At 42.2% G+C, this 19,669-nt stretch overlaps 1 protein-coding gene across 2 annotated transcripts in view; it reads right to left on the bottom strand.

Annotated features, from left to right (window-relative positions):
• Astn1 (astrotactin 1) overlaps positions 1 to 19,669 on the bottom strand; it is a 307,273-nt gene that overhangs the window by 173,314 nt on the left and 114,290 nt on the right. The window lies entirely within an intron of this gene.

Below are 19,669 nucleotides of genomic sequence, written 5' to 3'. Positions count from 1 at the left end.
ACTGTCTTTCCTCTCGAATCTGGAAGGTTTGTCTTTAACTCTTCTATGAGACTCAGGAGTTTCATCTAATGAGAGCCCGGAGCCAACAGGGATTGTGGCTGGAGGCAAGCTTGCTGGAGTCAGCCTGGGCTATTTCGAGTTATCCTCCTTCGAATTCTTTTTTTAGAGATGCTTTTTATGGTTCTTGAGATATTTTTTTTTTATTTCTTGATTCAGACCCCTGACTTTGCTGTCCCACTTCAACACAAGGGAATACATTTCTTCTTAAACTGTGCCCTGATCCTTAGTGGCCCCAGTTACCTGTATTTGACTTAATGAGAATGCTAAGGCCGAGTGGTGCTGAGTGGAACAAAATGATAGAAGAGAAGTTGACCATGGCTGTATTTTTAGATCCAAGGCCACCTCAGTGGAGTCTTTCATTCCAATGAATGGCTTAGATCGCTAGAAGGGCAGTGAGGAATCAGGCAGAGCTGATGTGAGGTCCTTACTTCCCTCTGGATGTAAACTCAACAGCTTTATGAGAAATGATGCAATTGAGGCAGACATTATGGATGTGATCCCTAATCAGTGTCAGATATTAAAAGGACAGATCCTCATGGAACCTATTTGTGTAGCTGTGTGTGTACACCCATGCATAAATGTGCATATTATGCATGACAGCCAAGCTGGCAGATTAAAGGATCCACATAGAAGCAAAAGCAGTCCAGGTCGCTGTTTCAGCAACCCATGGGCAGAACAGCATGAGACAGGCTTTCTCCCTGGGCTACGAGCACCAGCCCTTCAAAACTTCACTAGCCAAGCATGAAGCCGATAAATACACATCTCCAGCTGGCTAATGCCCAATGCCTATTCTTGGCTATGCTCCTTTTCTCTTCCCTCCTTGTTTCCATGCAGTGGGTGATCTTGATGAAATAAAATTGTGATAATAATCTGCTCCATTAGGACCAGACATTAAGGGGATTATTGAACAAGTAACAGAAGAGGCGGTGGGTATTTTTGCTAATGACCATTAGAATTTTTAATCAGATGGAATTATTTGAGATTTTCTTTTATCTCTTCAAATGTGAGGCATCCCAGTCCTAGGGGAGAAAAGGAACTCTTAAAGAGTTGATGGCTTTTGTGGGCAACAGCTGGAACTGAGAAAAATAATCAGTTACTTTAAAACCCAGTCATTGTGGCAGACCATATGCAAAGCATGCCTGGAGATCATAGTGACTTTAGATGAAAATGGCCTGTGACCCCATAAGCTGAGAACAGAAGTTAAGATTTTCCTTAATTGACTGACTCTGACATGAACTCTGGTGCCTCATATTTGACCATCTGCCCTTGGTGGGGAGGCCTGATGGCACTCAAAGAAAGAATAAGCAGACTACCAAGATGAGACTTGATAGTCTATGACCATATAATGGAGGAGGAGGAGGTCTCCCTCAGTCTTAGACCTAGGGGAGGAGAATAGGGTGAAAGTGGGAAGGAGAGAGGAACAGGAGGATACAAGTGATGGGATAACAATTGAGTTGTAATCTGAATAAATTTTAAAAAGTAAAATTAAAAAAAGGTTTCCCTTAATTTGGTCCATAATCTTGAGTGACATAATATAAGCATCAAAGTTATAACATCAAAGATCTGTTTTATTCCAAGATGAAAAACCAGAGGAACCCTTGAAAGCTGTGCTTCTCACAGAAGCTAGACAAGGTCTGGGTGGAAAGGCCATTTAGGTGAAGTATTACCTTTGTCATATTCATGACCCAAGTGTAGGGTATAACTTGATCATCATGGATGCTATGAGGCCAGTTTTTATTGATTCTATTCAGGTAACCAGATATTCTTGCTCTTATTATTCTCCTATTAAAGATTCTTCAATGACAATAGAAGAATGGCAAATCTATATAGCTGATAGTTTGTCTGAAGACAATCTCAAGGACAAACCACTTCTCATAAGTCTCAGCTTTTTGTCACAGCTCCACTGTTATGCTTCATTCTGCTTTGAGGTTCTGTCTTGTTTGGTCATTAGGTGAACATACTGTCATCTTTCCATACTTTTGGTATTATGGAGATGAGAAACTAATAGTAATGATGGTGTTTGTTCAATTCTTACCATGTGTCAGACACAATGCCTAATTAAACTCATTACTTCATTGAATGTGACCAATAACTATAACTAGAAATTAATGCTTTTTATTTTAAATAAGGAAATAGAAGATCAAAAGAGTTCAGTAATTCTACAGCTTTATCTGGAGGTCCAAAGTCAAGTCAATACATAACTACTGACCTTATTAATACAGCCATAGGACATTGTAAAAGAAGAAAGGCCTACAATGATGACCAGGGTTCTTGTCATACAAATCTCTCATTATCCTCTCTAAATTAAACCCTGGACTATCTTGCCTTGACATCTACTCTTTGGAACTGGGCAAGCAAGGATCTCTATGTGCCTATACTTGGTATTATCAATATTGCCTGAAGCAAATGTCTCCATGACCTTTAGTGAAGCTCGATCATCAGTCTACCTAAATACAGAACCCAGGGAAATAACTCAATTGTTGCAAAGAGGGTCAATTTACATAGATAGAGGAACTTGATATTAATAGTTCTGGGATAGATGTTTTCAAAAGTATAAGCAGTGGGCTGGGAAGATAGCTCAGTCAGAAAAGTGCTTGCTTCCTAAGCGTGAGGACCTGAGTTCTGAGGTCCACAAACTGCAAACAAACAAACAAACAAAAAACCCCAAAAACCCAAACCCAAAACCAATAACAAAACAATGGATTTAGTGGGAATTACCAACAATTCCAGCTATGGCAAAGATGGCTAGAGGAGATAGCTGGTTGCATGGAAACCTGTATTCTAGACAGGTGGATCCCTGGACCCCCACATGTCTGACAGGTAGGTCCCAGGAAAGCCATATGCCAGCCATCCTGGTGCCATGGAGGAGTTGCAGGCCAGGGAGACTTGTAACCCCAAACAAAAGATCCAAATACTTAAGAATCAGCACCCAAGAATGTCTTCTCATCTCAGCATCCATGCTACGCACATCCATGCTCACATCTACACATGAAACACACACACACACACACACACAGAGAGAGAGAGAGAGAGAGAGAGAGAGACAGAGAGAGAGAGAGAAACAGAGAGAGAGAGACAGAGACAGAGACAGAAAGAAATATAGGCACACAGACTTGAATCTTTTTATTGTCCATAAATTCTTATTCTACAATTAGAGACCCATGTGAAACAGTATACAGTTGGACAGCATTACAGCACACAACAGAGATGTTACTGTCAGAAGATAAAAAAACAGAACTGCCCACATCACATTTTGCATCACAATCTGGTCTAGTTTGATTTTATTTGCTATGATAAACACCTTGACCAAAAGCACCTGGTTGGAGAAGAAGGTTGGTTGGTAGGTCCTTCCAGACCACAGTCCATCCTGGAAGTCAGGCAAAGAGCTCTGGGGAACTGAAGCAGAAACCATAAAGAAATGCTGCTTCCTGGCTTGTTCTGTGGTTTGAGCTTCCTCAGCATTTTTATATGGACCAGGACCACCTGCTTGAGAAATAGTCCCTTCCACAGTTGGCTAGGTCTTTCCATTCTAATCAATAGTCATGATGATTTCTCTCAGACAGGGCTCAGGCCAGTCTGATCTGGGCAATTCCTCAATATAAATTCTTTCTTCAGGGGTAACTAGGGGTTGTAACTACATTACAATAAAAACTAACCAGCACAGACCCGAAGGATAGTATAGACCATTAAATGCTGGTCGTGAGGTGCCTTCAGCTGCTAAGCTACCAGACCCACAACAGTCAAACATTTAAAGACAAGCCCTGAGTTCTTACCTAAACCCTACAGAGAACAAGGAATTTTCAGTCACATCCTTTTCAATGCTCCAGCTGTAGCTCCGTCCTGGCCTCCAAGAAAGATGCCCAATAGGGCTAACGACTGTAGCATAAGGAAGGAGACAGGGCAGTTAGGGTTTAGGGGAGATGCGGATACCCAAGCACAGACAGAGCATTGTGTGCCAAGAGCCCTTCCAAGGCCCCGTCCCTTGCCAAAGGCCCTATGCATGAGAGGAGGAGGACAGAGGTAAGGCGGGCAGGCAGAGCTGCCTCTCCAGGGCCATGCACTAACTGGCATGCTTCTCCTTTCTCCCTTTAAAGAACGCGTTGTGTTCCCTTTGGCTCCGGAGCTAATCAAGCACAAATTCGGAGAAGAGGCCTGGTTTGTGAAGGCAGTCTGAGCAAGAGCCTGACATCCTCATTAGGGCAGGCTTCGTTAAACCACCAGCTCCAACATCAGCAGTATACCGTCCTCAGCTAATTACATTTTTTTTTTTTTTTTTTTTTTTTGCTGGCAAAGCCATTAACCAAGTTTTCAAATCCTTCCCATCGTTAAGGTGAAAACAACAACAACTAAATCCCCAACTGCCCTACCAGGCCTCCTCCTTTCCTGGTGTACCACCCACCCTTGCCACATGCTGCCAGCTTTGTTCTTCTGGTTTTCAGGCTTCCTCTCTTATACTTGTTTTTTTTGGGGGGGGGCGGGGCAAGGTGTAGGAGTCTGGTGGAATAGTGATGGTGTGAGGTAGAGAGCTTGACCCAGAAGCTTTTGTTTTGTTCTTTCACAGCTGATCGTGCCTCTCTTTGTTCCCAGTCAGATGCCAGCTACATACTCCAGGACCTTGGGCACAAGCCCGATGCTTACCAGCTTAAGACGGGCCAGGGCAAAAGGAAGCTTGAAGCTGAGCCCTGGCTTGCCCCACTCCCCACTCATGGGAGACAACAAAAGGCTCAACTGCGCTATTGTTTGTTGGATTTTAATTTACTGATCAGTGGCTCAATCATGCAGAGCAAATCTGTGGGTCAGCCTGATCCAGCCAAGGATGATCACATGACAGAAGAACAGCAGAGACTCCTGCTTCCTAGGCAACTGGTGAGGCTGACCTCATCTGCCAAGCCAATGTCTCATCCTGTGTCTGGGGCAGGCGACCCTGGACTCACCATTCCCAGCCACGGGGTAGTGCCATTGTGAATTAATTCTAATTTAGATCACAGTGTTCATGAACTTTCAGTTTTCCACATTTTTAAGGTTGTGGCTTATTCTTTTTTATTATTCTTAACACCTTATTCTCTCTCTCTCTCTCTCTCTCTCTCTCTCTCTCTCTCTCTCTCTCTGTCTCTCTCTGTCTCTCTGTCTCTCTCTCTGTCTCTCTGTCTCTGTCTCTCTCTCTCTCTCTCCTTGCATGTGTGCGTGTGAGAGGTACAAGATAACAGAGCAGTTATTTACGCCCATCTCTGAGCCTTTACTCTTCTTCTGCCCTGACATTTCCAAGCATGATTTTGTGCCCAAATCCATCCCTCCTATTTGCCTAAGTTCACCCCACTCTTAAACCCCAGCACACATTCTCCTTCTGGTATTTTCCAACTCCTAAAATATACGCTGGTATCAATTAAACATGAATCCATACTTTTGGGTTCCTCACATCATAGTGCTGACTAGACTGGCATGCAGGAACCACATTTTAAGTATAGATACCTTCTAGAACCCTTGTGTTAGAAGAGTGTCTAGCCCACAGCAGCCCCCTGGTGAGTACAACTCTTCAGCTAGCTGATACCCACTGTCTCAGTGAGGTAGCATCACTCTCACACCGTTTGTCACCTGTCTTTGTATCTAGTAGCTGGTTGGCCTTGGGCTGGCTCATTGGGTCACAAACTTAGCTACACAGCCTCCTGGGAGGAAGCCGGCTGGAGTAGGCTGAGAGTTTTCTCACCTCCAAGATGTTCAAATAGCAGGTGCATTGTATGGATTCACAGTTCAGTTCAGAAAGAGGGCTGTGTTTTCAGAGAGCCAGATATCTTTCTCCAGCCTCACTCTGGCATATGTATTTTGGTGCTGTTAGCAAGCAGTTCTGAGATGGCTGAGGGCTCAGCTCAGTGGACACGGTTTTTTTCCTGGTAAAATTAATTAACTTGTATTTAGATCTTACTGTTCCTGCCCCAGTCTGTGGGGCACCGCATGAATAGTCTCATCACCAGAGAGGGCAAAGAAATTTGTCACCAATTTTTTTTAACATCTATTTAGCACTTAATTATCCATGGCAACCTGGATCACATGTTTTGTAAAAGGGACGGTGTGTTTTTTTAAAGGACCCTTTGCTTAGAACCTAAATCTCTAATTCTCATTTTTTAAAAAATCTGTACATTGTGTGTACTTATTTCTGTTAAATCACTTACACTCATGTTTCTGTTTCTACAGTGACTGGAGAGAGGACAGAAAAACTCTTGATAACTCCATTCTGGACTTGGAGGCGGGGCAATCTGGCCTGTAGGAGGACCAGATGTTGCCAGGACCAGCAGTTTTCTCTGCCACCACACCACGACATATAAGGGTCACAAGCTAGGGAGACCTCACAGCCATACTGAAGGCTCCACTCACCCCACAGCAGCTATAACACTGTATTTTTTTCCTCTTAATCAAGAAAGTACATTGGAAGGATACAGAGGGTCCTAGAAATCTACAAGTAGAACAATATGATAGGCAGATTTGGGCCCAGGGGTCCCGCTCAAACTAAGGCACCAGCCAAGGACAATACAGGAGGTAAACTTTAAACCCCTTCCCAGATCTAGCCAATGGTCAGAATATTCTCCACAGTTGAGTGGAGAGTGTGATATGACTTTCTCACGTACTATGGTGCCTCACATTTGACCATGTCCCCTGGAGGGGGAGACCTGGTGGCACTCAGAGGAAGGACAGCAGGTAGCCAAGAAGAGACTTGATACCCTATGAGAATATATAGGGGGAGGTAACCCCCTCAGGAACAGTCATAGGGGAGGGGAATAATGGAAAAATAGGGGGGGGGGAGGAATGGGAGAATACAAGGGATGGGATAAACATTGAGATGTAACAAGAATAAATTAATAAAAAAAAAAAAAAAAAAAAAAAAAAAGAAAGCACATTGGAATGTGAATTGCGTGGGAACTACCTTATTATAGGTCATTTATAACCCAGACTCCACTCTAATGGGAACAGGAAGCCAGTCGTGAATTTCAGCACTTTACTTGTTGTTAGGTTCAAATGTACTTCCCACATCTGAACAATTGATGGGGACATAGCAGGTATCATGACATTATGGCTGCAAACTGCAGAAGTGTGAAAAAGCCACCAAGGACAAGAAAACAAGGAACAGCTGGCATTGCCGCCAAAAGGCTGGGTAAGAAACTCCCCAGACTTCCAGAACCTGGGGGGAGCTTCTTTAATGCATAACACCACCATGTGGCCTCAGCCCCAGGACTTATTCTATGCCTCCTGACATTCAGAACTGGAGTTTTCACTCTAAAAATCTTTCAGTCATTTTTTTCTCACTATCAACTAAAATATGTATATGAACCTATTATATGTAACAAATTATTAATATAATCAATTATGATGATAATGACATGCTTATTTATGTATGAGATACATTATATATGCAATATGGAAGAGATATAGTCTCATGGCCACCCACTTCTGCTGTGAGTAACAGTCTTCACTTAAGGTTCTAGTCCCACAAATGTAGAGAGGAAAGGAAGCCAAGACCACCAGAAAGGAAGAGGCAGGGACAAAAGCATCCATAGGAAGGTCCCTGGCTGCTTACCAGCCCCCAGTCATCCAGCCATTGTGCATCTCTGAATTTTAGCTCTGTGGTCAGACCTGTTCAGCCTTTCTCGCAGGGCTGTGTTCTTTACCAGAGTCCTTTAAGGTCTCTTACCAGATGGTCAGCTGCTGACTTGGGATACGGAAGTGCTTACTGCCTCCCAGTGAGGCATGCCCTTCCACGGGAGGCACCCTTATACATTAAGAAGGACCACGGGGAAATGTCCATCATGACTCAACATAGCACAGAGGGAAGCAGAGTTGGAGCCAGTTTCCTAGAGGAAATCAAGAGGTGAAGATGGAATTTTCAAGAATTAGAAGAGGTGATGCCACACAAAGACAAAATCATTGTGAGCCACAGGGCCGTCACTGCTTAAAACATGGAAGTATTGAACAGTGAGGAGGTCCAGGAAGCATAGTTGAGGTGCTCAGGGTGGCTAGGACAAAGAGTAAATATGTGTATGAAGGCTGAAGGTCAGGTTGTGACAGGTTCGACACCTTGAGCTTTAGTGTTCTGGCTGGAGGGGACTCCTCAAGGCGCTTTGCCCTGGAGAGAATATAGTTTGAACTCAGTTTCATAAGCATGATGGTGATGAGAGGGGCTGATGATTGCAGTGAGGCGGGGGGAGGGTTGCTCCATCCACATTACTTCCTGCTGGGAAAGTTGGAAGTTCATCTAGGGAGACACTTGAGAGGAGAAGAGTCGACACCACCGACACCGTGTGATGAGAAGCTCAGCAAGTTCTGTCACCTGCCAAGAGGCTCCTCTGTGCTATGGGGAGAGAGATCACCTTCACCAAGTCTCTCCCAAAGACAGTGGGAAAGAGCACCTCCCTCCCAGATGGAACATCTTCTATTCCACCTAACCCATAGCCACACAACCCCCACCCCCCCACTTCCCCACAGTCTATTGCTTCATGTTAATGAATGGAGGGAAAAAAGAGAAGATCTAGTAGCTTCAGGGAATGACAGTTTCTGCATAGATTGCTTTCAAGTATGTCAACCAGGGACCTCTGTGTCCCAGACATCCTTCACTTTCACACACCAGAATGTGATAGCCCAAGGCTACCTGCAAGGTCGTCTAACCTGGGATGCCCAAGGAAGAGGACAGGGCCTGCCTGTGTGTTCCTAGAACGTGGCACACCAACGTCTGATAGAAGGGCGAACCATTTAAATTTCATCATCAGTGTTATGAAAAATGATTTTTAACCTGCAATGAGATAATTAAGTAGACTTTCGAACCTGAGCTTTTATTGGTATTTTCATCTCAAATAAAGAATGAAATAAGCTTAAGCTGGACTCATCAGTCAATTTACATTAAAAATGCTTGACAAATGCTAATGCAGAGTAAATTAAAATATGGCATTAAAAAAACAGAGTTTTCAGAATGTTTATTTCAGCCAAAATCCATATTTTGAGATGAAAAGTCACAAGGGCCTACCTGAGGTTTCAGGGGGCTTTGATTAAAAAGGGGACGTTAGCCTCTGACTTAGATTTCAGTGGCCTTATCTTAACCCCCAAGCTGTGAGTCTCACTGGCTTATTTCTCCTCATCACTGACATGATTCATAAGGTCCAATACAGGTTATTCTAGAAGAGCTGGGTTTCTACTCATGCAGCCCTGCTATAGAAGTTCCCAGCACAGCCCCATTTGGCATGGAATGATGCTGTCCTGTCCCCGTCCTTGGGGGAGTGCGAGAAGAAAGAGGAGGCCTTGCATGATTGCAGGATTGGTACCAACATAGCCATCTGAAATCCAGGGCTGGTGACTTGGATATGCATACCGCATGGCATTTAGAAAAAGGAAAGTGAATAAAAGATGGCCGCTTTGATATCACTGCTAGGATACAGAACCCTCCCAGGTTTGTCCCGTCTGTTATGACAACTTACCTCGCTCTGTAAGAATGCGTCTAAAGCCAGAAAATGTCAGCTTCTGTCATGTCCACAGTTACAAATATCTGCACGCCTGAGTCCCAAACCCTTTCATAACCCTCCTTAGACAAGATATAGTACAGAAGAAAATGAATGAATATCTGGCACCACATCTTCCAAACACATCTTCTATTTAGCCCTGCCTTCTTTATGCTATTGGGTGGCAGAATGTACATCACAGGCCACCAAAAGTCGTTGTACAAGCCCCAAATACAGGTATTGAGACTGCTCAATGTAGCACTTAGTTTTGCCAGCCACCGCACAACATCAACAAATCGACATCTGATTCATCCCAAGTTAGTCAGCAACTTGACTCATCTCTGGCTATTCAAGGATGTCAGCAGCAGTGGTAGAGGTACCAGGATGGGAGGAATCAGAAATAGAAAGGCAGCAGCTAAAAGTACCTGCCCTTCCCTGATCTCTCCACAACTTCAGGCTACTGACATCATCGTCTCAGAAAAGCAAGACCTCTACTGAACTTCAGCAGACACCGAAAAGTTGACATGATAAGGCAAGGTCTGAATGCCTTTGTCCACCCTGAGCCTAAGCAAGGATGCAAGAAAGCAGTAGGCTTTGAAAGCATCCTATACCACTCTCCACGCAAGCTACCTTTATTGTTACACTGCATTTGGAAGCACAGTTCTACATTCATTGTTGTGCATTTATAGTGAGTGTTTGCTACAGAGGAGTTTTTACATATCCTGACATTTCATAAAAGTCAGCAGTGTTGCAGCAAAGTTGAAACCAAGCAGTAACCATCACTATTACAAATGAAAAAAAAAAAAGCATACCATGAATATACTGCTTACATTCTCCTGTCAAGTATAAGCATTATTTTGCTCTTACCAAGGTGTGTCTTGAATAAACCTATCAACATCTCACAGAAATAGTGTGCTTAGAAGTTCATCTGAATTTGTGAATACCACATGGTCTTCAATTTCTCACAAAAATAATGTATGTCTTAAGGAGCGATTACAATCAATTTATGGAGATCTGACTAAAATAGTGTGCTGTCATTGTTTACACTCAAGGTGGGACTTTAGCACTTATCCGACAGGTTATTACATTTCAGTCTCCTTAAGTTCTAAAGACAAGATGAGAATTTATTTGATCAAGCTCACAAACTATAGCATATAGTCCTAACGTGGCTCACTGATTGCTTTTTTTTTTTAATTGTTGGGAAACAGTCATACCAATATATTACATATTACATATGGTAGTTTGGGAACTGCTTTGGTAGGAGTTGAACACTTGAAACAGCTCACATGCCCTCAAAGCTGGACAAGCTTATCAGGTGCCCTCTACAGGCCATTAGTTTAGATAATATTTGTCCCTGCAAGGTTCTCTCTGTGGGTTGATAGCTGGCTCCACATTCTATATTCAAGTCTATTATGTCTGTAGTGAGAGCCTGAGGGTGCAAGTTTACAGTCAGACTTAAAGGCTACTTCAAGTCTATAAAAGAATCCTCAAATTGATTGATTGGTACGCTAAGAAGAAACAGCAGTATCGTCTGGAGAAAGACAACAGCACCAGGAATCAGAATCTCTGTTTTCCCCCAATGTTAGCCCTGAGTATTGCCAATCATTCTATGACTTCTTTTTGTGACTGTAAACAGAAGAAATAACAATCTTTGTATACATGGATACCTGGAAAGAAAAGGAATTCCCATAATGACATCACATGGGTTGATTAAAAATTAAGTCCACTAATGAGTTGGAGATGGGATTATCAGCCTAAACCATAGGATACTTGCTAGGATACCTGCTAGGAAACCTTGTAAACAATGAAACAGAGGCCTATCAGTGCCTGGATATCCATGAACACACGCTATAGTTTGTAATAGACCAATTCTGCTGCTTTCATGGACCTAATTGCTTCAATCTTTTCCCTAAGCACAGATCCTCCAGGACTCCTGGAGGGGTTGCTATGATCCCAGCTGCTTTTATGGCTCCCTGGGGTAGTGGCCCCATGGGTAACACCTTGCACACTGAATTGTTACAGGCAGTTTGCATAGTACTCTGAGAATTTACCTAGCTGGTATTTACTGGGCATTTCCAATAGTCCAGGCACTGTAGGAAGTGCTCCATAAGAACCCCTTACGTAGTCATCAAAACAGCCCCTCGAGTAAGATTTTTTTATTGTCCCTGTTCTAAAGAGAGTTTAAAGAGATAAAGCAATTTCCACAATGTAACTAGAAAATCTAGTAAGTCATAGGCTTATGATTTGACTCAGTCTCTGATAGCAAAACCCTTGCAGTAAGCCATGTAATGGCAACTCAGTGCTGTAGAACTTACAGCCTTAATATGGTTCTCAAAGACCAGTGTTTACTCAGAGCCAATGCCAGTCTTGGTTGGAAGCCTGGCTCTCATGGTCCAAAGCAGCCCTTCACCTTTTGAAGTAGCCTAGAGATCATACGATGGTGGCAATGCGCTCAGTTCCATATATATCTTCCTAATCTTCGTCAAGTATAGGATTTCTGCTGTGCTAGCTGAAAGAAACAAAACTACTTTGCAGTTTGGAGGTCTTGACAGACCAGGCAACCCCAAAGCTACCTACTCAGGGGATACTGTAGCAAAGATGAATCTGGATACAAGAGCTGTGAGGCCAGGACTCACATCTCATGGTGCATCGGACATTTCCCTAAGTGTCAATGTTCACATGTGGAACATGGAGTCATCTTCACTCATTTCAAAAAATTCCTATGGAAAATATTTGGTGTTGGGCATAAAAAGGATCTTGTGTGGTGCTGTGGATAGAATAAAGGGCTCAGTGAGGAACAACTTCATTAATTTGAATATCGGCTTAAAGATTTACTTTGTGTGTGTGTGTGCGTGCGCGCACCATGTGTACAGATGCCCCAGGAGGTCAGAAAGTATTATCTCACATGTAACTGAAGCTACAGTTGTTTGTCAACATCTCTGTGGCTCATGTGAACCAAACTAGGGTCTTCTGAGAGAGTGCCAAGTGCTTCAATCCCTGATAATTGATTTAAACATCATAAAGATTATGACTCCTGCTCTTATAAGAATCTTCAGGGATTTGGGGAAACTAAACACTCAAAAGTATATTGTCAGTTTCTATACAAAATGGTCCAAATTCCTGGACAGAATATCACATCAAATGGTTCAAAGGCAGCAAAATATTCATGAAAATCCCGCCTGTTTATTGTTTTCCTTGGTTTCTGGAAAGCTGGGAAAGCTGGAAGGCCTCACTGAAGCTTAGGATATCCAGAAAAGCTGAAGGAAGATACAAACAAGAAAGGACTAGAAAGGAGACAGCTGGTTCACTCAACTCTCAGGTCTGCCAAGGGCTATCTGCAAACATCAATATTAATAAAATGATTAAATGTTCTGTGAAAGAAGAACCTTGTAATACTTAATTTCTATCTCTTTAGTATCTTTAAAGATGTCTGAAGCCTGAAAAATACAGTCAAATGAAAGACTCAATATTGAAATGAGAGAATGAGTCAATGCTTCATTTAAATCTATGGCAGATCGGCAATGCTTAAAAAAAAAAAAAGAAGAAGAAAAATCATTCTGATTCTTAAAACTTTCCTGCAAGAGGACAAAACTGTATATAGAGAGAAGCCTGAGTTTATCATTATACGACTAACAATTTCAGAGTTGGAATTCCCCGGCTGGTCCCTTCTTTCCTTGCCAATAAGCTCAAAGCCAGCTGTGAGGAGGGGCAGTGGAAGCCAAGGTTAGCAGGTGGGTTTAGTGAGGCTGAAAGGAATCTGAGCTTCTGAGGTCAGCTGCATGGTATAGGCTCAGAAAGCTCTGTGTTCTAGCAGGGCCGTGGGTCCTAGTGCCCACAGACTTGATGTGCCAAAGCAACAAAAGGGACTGTACCAGACCAGGCTCAGCACAGGTTCAGAAAACAACACTTTCTGCTACACGTAAGTACTACAGTCAGGTTGGTTACTTCCATTAGGACAGACATGAGTTGGGCACCTCTACAAGTACAGACGAAAAGGCCAGTGAGATGCTCAGCTGGTAAAGTATGAGGGGCCTGATGTAGAATCCCCAGTATCCGTGCAAAAATTGGGTGCAGAGCACAAATGTCTGGGCTCCTACTAGGACAAGATGAGCTCATCCCAGAAGAGTATGCTCCTGCTAGCCTGTACATTTGCAGAAAAACAACAAATAAACTCTGCTTCAAACAAATGTGGTAAGGTTGTCTACTCACCTCCACACATATGTTGTCTATGTATATGTTTTAATGTGTGTGTGTGTGTGTGTGTGTGTGCACGTGCATGTGCGCGTGCATCACCCACACGCATACAAATGCACACAGCAACAAAGACATACCTGTTATCACATGAGCCTAAACTGTGCCAACTATCCAGATTCAAATTCTGCACCAGCAAATTAATAGCTTTTAAAATTAGGGTTTAGCCTTCTTATTCCTTAGTCACCTCTTTTGTAAGAGCAGACAGTGACAATTTGTAATGTATAGTGTAGTGATGCGAATAGGAAAAAAAAAGTCTATATACATTGAAAGCACTTAAAATAATATCTGTCTTGTAGCAAATGCACATTCAGATTTTGATGATTATGGTGTTGATGATGATGGTTAGTGATAGCGAGGATGCCTACATCATCTTTTGACTATTCACAGCTCTTCAAGTTAGATCTTAGTGTGCTTATCATGCTAAACAAATAAACAGTGAAAGCATTGTTATTCAGCGCACACGCGCACACGCGTGCACACACACACACACACACACACACACACACACACACAATTATGCTGTTCCCAGCTGTGCCAGGAGCAGGAGTTTGTCACTAAACCACCTTAACTACAGCCAACATGAAAAGATTAGGATTACATCTACCTATGGGTTAACATGATATGAAACCATTGAAGAAACAGGAACTAGGGTAACTGGTTCGATCCGCCTGTTTTTCCCCTCTTAGGAGGTAGAATTAGAGAAAAGGGAAACAGAAACAGTGGGAAACAAGTTGGAAAAGCTATGGTTAGGAGAGGTCACCAAAGAGGTCACATAAAGAGTAAAGGAAACTTCAAACATAAGAAATCATCAGAATGTAAAAAAAAAAAAAAAGAAGAAGAAGAAGAAGAAGAAGAAAGAAAGAAAGAAAGAAAGAAGAAGAAACAGTGAGTGGACCTGTCAGAAGCTAACCTTTAGGAACAATACAATAGAAACAGTGTGAAGGAGCCAGGCTATGATCCCAGAGGCTGAAAACAACCTTCCAGTCATGGGAATCTCTTGTTTGAAAATCTACTGTTTTTTTGTTTTTTTGTTTGTTTGTTTTCTAATCAGGGAAGTGTTGTCTCTCTCATCTTCATATGAAGTCCTGTAGTGGAACTCCATCATAGGCCTGAGTGTGGCTCTACTGTCTAATGCTGGAAGGCCTCACCAATGCACTCATCCGACAGATGGGATAATGAAGCTTTCAGAAAGGTCAGTACATTACCTGCAGTGGTAAAAATCAGCATGAGAAGCCTATGCCTGCAGCTCTCAATCAAGGACAGGTTTATACTGTAGCCAGGCTCTGAAGGTACAGGACACAGAGAGTCACCGATTAGAAGCAGAAGGGATGAGCCACTGAATCAGCAAAGGAACTCACACATAACTGAGTGCAGTGCTTCCTGGCAGGAGAAGAGCCATTTCACAGTGACAGGTGAGGGAGGTCTGGAAGACAAATCCTACTGAAGTCTGGGCATCAGTCCCAGTGAGGCAGGGTACCTCCAGGATTTTTGCATAGTTGTTTTCCAAGCAAACAGAGCAAAGACAATTGTTTTAGGGAGCTTGTTGATTATCTTAGAAACTGCTCCCCCACTCCCTCATTTTGTTAATGAAAGGGAAAATATCTTGTGATGCCATGGACAGATGTGTATAAGACCAGTCACATGACTAATGCAATAGGAGTTATCACAACAAAAAGTAGACAGCTAGTTGCTGGGGAAAACTTAACCAACCTATGGGCATTTAGAAAATCTATTAACATTGCCATCTCTAATTACAGCTATGAAATACAGAGATAATGCATTTAAAGTCTATTATGCACCATTAAATTCTTTTTACATACTCTAAAGAGAAAAATGTGCATCGTATGGTAAATTACCACAAGTACCATGTAGAGATTTAAATCTGCAGTGTCTATCTGTTATAAATCGGGTCAAAATCTAGTCTTCTGTGGAATAAACAATTTGCCTTGTTGCAGAGCTTTTTTTCTTTTTTCTTTTTTCTTTTTTTACTTTTGGTTTAAAATTCACACTCGGTTTTAATTCATCAATTCTGCTATCACTAGTTCAGGAGTTTGCAAAAGAATATGCTTTCATACTGTCATGGTTCTAAGTGTCAATTATCCTATAAAATTCGAAATAAATCTCTTCAGCCAAGTTTGAATCATGCAAGAGGTTAAAATATATCCTTTGACCCTCAAAGCAATAACGTGAGGTTTCAGGAGGGAAATCCAATTATTGTATGTGATGAAGGAATGGTGACTCTTTTGAAAAAATAATTCAAAAATTTTTAGGATGTGATTGAAAAATAAAAAAAAAAAAGAAAGCTTTTCCAAAGTTTTAAATTGCCAAGTGCCCAGCTAGAATATTGGTTTTGTGCAAGCCCCTGGTTTTGTTGATCACAGATTTGTACTGGGTGCTTTTGGTGAAAGAGTTTGCACAATTCTCTTTCATGTAAACTCAGAAGAATACAAAAAGATATATTATTGGTCATTCTATCATTCCTTATATGTTGTGTTTAAAATAAAATATAGTGAAAGCATGACATGAAAGCAAATGTTAGGCTCTGCATTTAGGCAACACACCTGAGAAAAGTGTGAATACACAGAAAGGTAAACTTGAAGGCTTTTACAAAACCATCCATCCCTGGTGCACATATTGGAAATATTTAAGATTGCCTGGTAAGTTTTTAAATATTCAACTTCTTAGAGGGAGAGAAACAGGGGGGCATACTCATGTTTTGATAATAACCTTTATGTTTCTATTTTTCAAATATTCTAATTTGAAATTAAAAAAGAGTATCACTATTGAGCATTAGAGTCCATAGGAAAACAGCCGTGCTATTGTTATTTCATGTGTAAGAGAATCGAGGTGAAATCATGCCACTGTCCGAGACTATTAGTAGCCAAAGGGTTTTACTCTCTTCTGACATTTATCAGGCTGCTTCTCCAGATGCCTCAAGTAGCTGCCTACATTACCTCTAAAGGATATGGTATAAAGTGAATCAAATACACTCTACCAATCCCCGAGTCTCTTCAGAAGAAACCATCAGAGACTCTCGGAACGACATCTTCAAACAGGATACCCTCAGGCTTGATTTCTGAGCTGAGGGCAGATCCTCAACTTCAGACTTTGAAACTGTTTCTGGAGAAGCAGCCTAAGGACGGTGAGGTAGCATGGGTGGGTGCGTCGCGTGGAATGAGAATGGAGCAGAGAGGGGAGGCCAGGTGCGTTTGTCGCAGGCTCCGTGTTGAGCCACTTTTGACGAGGATGGGTGGGAAGACGGCTATTGTCTCTTCACGTTGAGATTGCACACAACAGCTGAGGTCGAAGACTTTCTAAACGCCGATGGAGATGAAGCCTGACCACATCCTGAAGGCAACCCAACACTTGCCGTCCTCGTCCTTGTACCCTTTAAACCTCTGCATTCTCCAGCCTGGCTGAAAATGAGATTCAGTATACCAAAAGGAAGCTGAAAGGAATGCCCCATTTTATTAGAAAAATTAAATGTTACTGCTGGCCTGTGATGGGGAACTGGAAACACAGAAGAAGGGTCTGAAAGCTGACTGCAAGGCTGACACTGTTTCCTCTTCATTCTAGTGTCAGCTGCGTACTAATCCCTGCTCAGGGACGCTCAACTCAGGCATTAACGTGTAGGGTGTCTCATAGGTATTGGTATAGCACAATGTATTCCCTAAAGCCCTGTGGAATTCTTGATCAACATCTTCTTACTCTTTAAAGCTACTAACGAATATGCATGTGCACACATGTACATTCTGGACAACTTGATAGAACATCTCATTCTAAGGATGGATGGTAGCATCCTTGCTGCCCTGACTGTGTGATGCAGCCTCTAGGGAAAGCTGCAGTCGCTCTTGGGCCAGTTTTTTACCTTGTATCCTTTTCCTCTGCCAACCCCCTCCCCCCCAACTCTGGCTGTTGCTGCCCTCTCCTCACATAGCCTTGGTCTTAACCTCTAGGAGTCAGGACCCCATGTTCTGATGTGATCACACCAAATGTTCATCCTTGGAGTTTTATCTGGGTTTTACATTTTTGGTATGAAAAAGCCAAGCCATTCGAAATGGTCTTAAATCAAACAGAAGACAGAACTAAAATGGCTTGTGAGCACAAGTTTGGGACTAGGAGGTTATGGGGGACATTGCTGCCATAAACGTGAACTTGATCTAGGCCCAAGATGATTGGGTGTGGCTGTTTGAGGCCACCATTCTCTGGAAGCCATAGCTCGCACTGAAGAGGATACCCTTCCCTGGGACAGAATACTAGCTTTTTACTAGAGGCCCACAAGTGCTGTCGCCCATGAGTCAACTGACTGACTTCAATTGTGATGCAGAGTATCTCCTTTCTTCACTTCATTTACAGTCTTACCCAGAAATTGGAGTTCACCATTTTCTGTTCAAGAACCCATTATCCACAAGTGCCTATGTCCATGTAGGTAACCTATCACTCCAGTTATCTATGAGGACACTGACTAGAGAAGAAATCAAATGTTTACATTTCGAGAGACTTAAATCACTATTTCAAGAAATAAAAGTCACTTTACTGTAAACAACTTGTAGTAGACAGAATGCAGGTAAAAGGTAGATGAGTTATTGAAAACAAAAGAGGGTATAAGGCCATTTGTTTTTCTAGTTTTAAGTGTCATGGATTTTTCCTTTATTGTGTGGTGAACACATGCATCAAGTGTAATTGATAATAGAAGCATAAACTCCAAAGTGAAGCTTCGTGTTACTCTCACTATCCAGAAGTTCATTAAGATGTATAGACACTGGGTCAGTGTCTGGACTGGACAATTGCCAGTTTGAATGGCTACGTTAATATAGATGTGCCAGGTTTTTATAACTAGAATTTTTATGGGGAAATACTTTTGCATCCTAAATTTGGGGTAATGGAGATTTTTATGCTATATATAATGTACTATTTTTCTTCCAGGCTACCATCAAAAACAAAATATAAAAAACGTACTCTGCTCACTGTGCTGTAGCAGAGACTAATGCAGTGCTGGGTAGAACTAAACAACATGTAACGATATCAAAGTAAGAGATGAATTAAAGCTACACGAATACCTGGGCTGGGCCAGTTGTGAGCATGTTAGTGCAGAGGGAGCCATGTACTACACAGAGCCCATGAGGAACCAGTCCAGTGTCAGCATACTCTCTTTAGAAATAGATAGAGCCCTGGCTCACCAACACATTAGATGTCAAATGAAATGCATACTTTCTGTCTCCACTGAAAATGTATGCATTTGTTCCACAAATACTCACAATGCATTGGCTATGTGCATACATTTTTCTATTGCTAAGTATTCACCAGTAAACAAGACATTACCAAAGCAAATCCCACATCCCTCACAGGCCTGTCATTATAGCATCCACTCTTAGTGATATTCTTGAGAACAGATTCCTAGTGTTTTGGAAGAACGTCATCATGTTGCTGAAGTTCCATATTGCCATATAGATGGGGTGATGACGGTGAAGGTTTGAACTGGGCTACAGAGCATCTATTAGTGTACCCTTCACTGTGGGATAAGAGAAAACCCAGGGTTCTGATTTCTCCCAGTTGGGATAAAAGGAAAGAAGAGTTGGTAGTAGCAATCAGCTTGGAGATTAAGTCATTAAAAAAAAAAAAAAAAAAAAAAAAACCCAAACAACAAAAAAGGCACTTCCTTGGAGTAAGCTCTCTAAAACATCCCAGAGGAAACAGTTGGGAACCGATGCTGTAGAAAGAGCTGAACTTTCACGGCACACGTGGATGCGTTCTCCCAAAATGAGAGGTTTACATCTTACCGTGTTCAGTGATCTCCCTGGATTTAGATTTTACCCAGCTGTGACTACTGCAGTGGTTTATATGTCCCCTCTCACAGCCCTGAGAATGGCAGTGTTGGG

This window comes from Acomys russatus, chromosome 6, assembly GCF_903995435.1.
Source record: "Acomys russatus chromosome 6, mAcoRus1.1, whole genome shotgun sequence".
Taxonomy (NCBI): Eukaryota; Metazoa; Chordata; class Mammalia; order Rodentia; family Muridae; genus Acomys; species Acomys russatus.
This window is presented reverse-complemented; position numbering and strand designations above follow the sequence as displayed.